The following is a 4,426-nucleotide window of genomic DNA, read 5'->3' as shown; positions in this document are numbered from 1 at the left end:
TTAGTAGCATATTTGGTAGTTACAGTGATCTATAGCTGTGTTTTGGGGTGTGGATTATGTTCTTTGCAGCTCGTGTTTTTCCACAAGGTAGTAAATCCAGGAAGTCATTTCTGCCTGGATATACACTACATTTTTTCAAAGCAGTCAGAGACTAAAACTGCCATGTAACAAACAGCAGGAAAGAGGAACACTTCTATTTTTCAACTTTAGCACTTTATGTTTGCAACCCATTTCTCTTAAGTTATTTAAAAATGTTTTTAAAAGCAAAATTTAATACACATGTTCCTATTTACTGTACATTAAAATAAACGGATTCTCTGCTGGAAATTCCATCTTCTCCTCTAGTATGCTCATAATTTGTATTTTTGGGGAGTGAAGCATTGTTTTTTTTCTTGTGTGTAGTATCTCAGTGTCTTTCCTATTGCTTTATCTGTGTGGGTTATGTGCTGTAGCAGCTCCTGTGTCACTTGTGTGCTTTGGGGCTGCTCCAGGTGCTGCCCCTGGGTGCCAGTATAAATCTCACCATGCTCCTGCTGTCCTGGGTGAGTCTCACCATGCTCCTGCTGCCCCTGGGTGAGTCTCACTGTGCTCCTGCTGCCCCTGGGTGAGTCTCACTGTGCTCCTGCTGCCCCTGGGTGAGTCTCACCGTGCTCAGCTGCTGCAGGGTGAGGTTTTGTGGCACACACTGCTCTCTTCCTGCACCCCTGCAGTAATTCCAGGTGTGTACAGCCCTCCCTGTCCCCTTAACTCTGCATTTCTCTCCTCCACAGAGCTTGTCCTGTTCATCTGTGCAAACATTTGTTTAGCTCAGCTCGTGGAGCAGTGGAAACCCAACATTCTGTGCTCAGCAGCAGCTTCAGCCTGTGCAGGGTGTGCTCAGGACAGGTGGGGTGGGCAGGACCATCCCTGTGTCCCCTCGAGGTGAGGCTGTGCTGGGAGCTGCCCCAGGGCTGTTCTCTGAGCTGCCCCAGCCAAAGCCCAGGACAGCCTCGGCCTCTGGAGCTGCCAGGGAGGTGCTGGAGGAGATCTGGGGTTGGCAGGGAGGTGATCTGGGGTTGGCAGGGGGGTTCTAGAGGTGACCTGGAGTTGGCAGGAGGTGCTGGAGGTGATCTGGGGTTGGCAGAGAGGTTCTAGAGGTGATCTGGGGTTGGCAGGGGGGTTCTGGAGGTGATCTGGGGGTGGCAGGGAGGTTCTAGAGGTGATCTGGGGTTGGGCTGTGCTGCTGGAGGTGATCTAGGGTTGGCAGGGAGGTGATCTGGGGTTGGCTGCTGGAGGTTCTAGAGGTGATCTGGGTTTGGCAGGGAGGTTCTAGAAGTGATCTGGGGTTGGCAGGAGCTGCTGGAGGTGATCTGGGGTTGGCAGAGAGGTTGTGGAGGTGATCTGGGGTTGGCAGAGAGGTGATCTGGATGTGGCAGGAGCTGCTGGAGCTGATCTGGGGTTGGCAGGAGCTGCTGGAGGTGATCTGGGGTTGGCAGGGAGCTGATCTGGGGTTGGCAGGGAGGTGCTGGAGGTGATCTGGGGTTGGGCTGTGCTGCTGGAAGTGACCTGGGGTTGGCAGGGAGGTGATCTGGTGTTGGCAGGAGGTGCTGGAGGTGATCTGGGGTTGGCAGGGAGGTTCTAGAAGTGATCTGGGGTTGGCAGGAGCTGCTGGAGGTGATCTGGGGTTGGCAGAGAGGTGATCTGGGGTTGGCAGGGAGGTTCTAGAAGTGATCTGGGGTTGGCAGGGAGCCCCAGCCCAGAGGGCATCCCCAAAGCTGCTCTCTGGTTCTGCAGCTGTGCTGCACCAGCCCCTGGTTTGCTGTGCCCCAGGGATGTGGAGCCCTGCCTGGAGCAGCCCCAAGCTGTTCCTGTAGCACTGGGCTCATCCCAGGGGTCCCCCAGCCCAGTGCCCACTTCAGCAGGAGCTGCACAGCTCTTTATTTATTATTGGTTATTCCAGAAGTGTTAAACTCTATGATTTGCATGAAATCCTGTGGTTCACAGCTTTGCCAATATGGTCCATTACTACTGCCTACAACTCGTGTACTTCTATGCCTTTGAGAACATTTTTAACTGTTAAAATTGTTTTTGAAATCAATGTTAAGTTAATTTTTAATGGGGAAATGGATTCTGGTGTCAAAAATGGTATTTACTGTGATGCTGATGTTTTGTACCTGTCATCCAGCTAAACAACCTGTAAATATCCTGAGTCAAGAGAAACACAAATGCCAATTATTTATTGTTCTGTGGAGTTACATGTCGCAGATGTGTAAGAACTTTAAAGGGAATGTTGTAAAACAAGGTGGAAAAAATAAATTTTATGCAACTTCTGTACTTCACCCCTGTATGATGCACCTGGTATGATCAGCCCAGAGGTGTGGGAGTTGTCAGGATGTGGATTGTGCTGTGAGCCTTTAACTTGTGTGTGGGAGAAAAAGGAAAATCCCAGAAATTATCAATTCTTTCTAGAGAATTCTTTCTGTTTTGGTTTTAACTGGGGGGGTCATTGCTGCTGGCAGCCACTGCTGGGAGTGAGGAGGGAGTTCTCACTGGGACACAGATAAATCCTGCCCTGGGAAGAGCAGTGGTGCAGGAGCATTAGGAGCAGCTATTTTGGGGATGCTCTCATCCCTTGGACTTTGATTCAGGGTCAGGAACAGGGGGAGAGGCAGGATTTAACACTGAATATTCTCACAGGGGAAATGTCAATAATGCTGAGTACAAACACAATACAGTCATTTTCTACCAAAAATGTAATAGAGCTATAAACACTTAAAAAAAAAAAAAAAGAAAAAAAAAAGAAAAAAGAAAATTAAGAGTGCAATTGGATAAAGTAAATCTCTGACTTGGGAGACTGTTTATTGAAAGCAGTGACAAACTCTCCCTCAGATCACTGACCATCTATGGAAGTGTTTCTTTTAGGTTCTATAGGACACAGATGCCCTTTTGAATGGCTAACCTTTTTTTGGTATAAAGTAGTTAATGCAAATATTAAATAAGCCGTTTTTGTGATGTTTGCACACATCAAATGGATGGTGTAGACTCCAGAAATCACAGGAACAGACTTTGCTCCCAAGTGTTACCAATTTCCCACTCTAAATGGGTTACATAAGCCCTGCTTAGTGGTTCCTTTAATTTTTGGACGTTTCTTTTTAATGGTGAAATGTGTAATTAAAAAAAGCTAGAAATAGTTTTTCTAAACTCACTCTGGAAGGGAAGGAGAATTTCAGCAATTTTTTTTTTTCACCCAAATATTGCATAATAGTAGAAATGTCAAAGATTTCCATGGGGTTTCATTTCATTCTTCATGTGGCTGTGGTCATGCAAGAAGTTTGAACGCTGCAGGGGCTGGCACATTTTTGGAAGATCACACATCCTGGGCTAGGTTTTCAGCCTGGGCTTTACCAAAGAATGCCAGTGGCCTTGTTTTTCAGATTGTGGTTGTGCTGCACCCTGGTGTGTCTCTGTTTTTCCTTTTTCTCTGAGAAGAAGGAGTGGGTGCTGGCTGGGTTGGGGGTCTGCTCTGGCCCTGATGGAGCTGTGGAGGCACCATGAGCCATTGGAGAGAGGAAAACCTCCTTGAGCTGCTCTGTTTTCACCTTCTGAGGGCTCAAACCACGACACCTGCCACTGCCCCTTCCCCCCTCCATTGCTGTGCCATTAAATATTGTCTTACATCCCCACCAGAGGGAGGGAACTGCTCCTGTTCCCCTTCCCCAGGCAGAGTCAGTGGGCTGGGCTGGCCCCACAGGCAGAGCACAGAAAGCAGAAAAATATTTCTGCTTTGATGATTAGACTTTCTCAGCACCTTAAACATGGGAGTCAATCTTAGAGGAACGCTCCTCCTTCCACAGAGTGCTCAGATGTCTGATTTTAAATGAGGAATGTGATTGCAGGCTTTAAAAACCTCCTGAGTGGGAATGCTGATAAACTCCAACCCAAACATTTCAGGGGATTCTCTTCTGTCTCCTTCTGGAGCTGCAGATCCAAATCCCCCCTGTGCTAAGGGTTCAGAGTGCCTGTGGGGGCTGTGAGGATGGGGGAGCAGCAGGAAGGCAGCTGGGCACTGCACAGGAGGTGCAGGAGGAGCTGGAGTGTGAATGGCACTCACCCTGTGCTGCTCCAGGGCTCACACCAGGGCTTCTTCTGGCCACGAGCATTTGGTGGCCTTAAAACCCTCTGAGGCTCTCTGGTGCATCTCTGAAATGTTGCTGCTGTAATTAAAGTTGGAGATGATGAGCATCTTGCAGGATCAGGCTGTGAGAAGAATTTCCTTCCCTCTGCTGCTCTTCCTTCGTGGCCCAAGACCTGAGTGGGTTACAAAAAAGGGCTTTAAAATCATTGCAATCCCACTTTAAAGCCTCCTGCCCTTGGCTTGCTGGAGTTGTCCACGTAAGGAGAATTCTGTCTGCTCTTCAGATTCCCTCAGAAAGGAGTAGTAACAAGA

At 48.4% G+C, this 4,426-nt stretch overlaps 1 long non-coding RNA gene across 2 annotated transcripts; it reads left to right on the top strand.

Annotated features, from left to right (window-relative positions):
* Positions 1–594: 594 nt before the first annotated feature.
* Positions 595–2,318, top strand: LOC117004463. Of its 2 annotated transcripts, none has more exons than XR_004419627.1 (2): positions 595–1,044; positions 1,168–2,318. It is a non-coding gene; the product is annotated as an uncharacterized LOC117004463 (long non-coding RNA). The 2 variants fall into 2 exon arrangements; XR_004419626.1 differs by having other exon boundaries at positions 1,128–2,318.
* The last annotated feature ends 2,108 nt before the right edge of the window (positions 2,319–4,426 follow it).

The sequence above is a fragment of the Catharus ustulatus genome, chromosome 17, assembly GCF_009819885.2.
Source record: "Catharus ustulatus isolate bCatUst1 chromosome 17, bCatUst1.pri.v2, whole genome shotgun sequence".
Classification (NCBI taxonomy): domain Eukaryota; kingdom Metazoa; phylum Chordata; class Aves; order Passeriformes; family Turdidae; genus Catharus; species Catharus ustulatus.
This window is presented reverse-complemented; position numbering and strand designations above follow the sequence as displayed.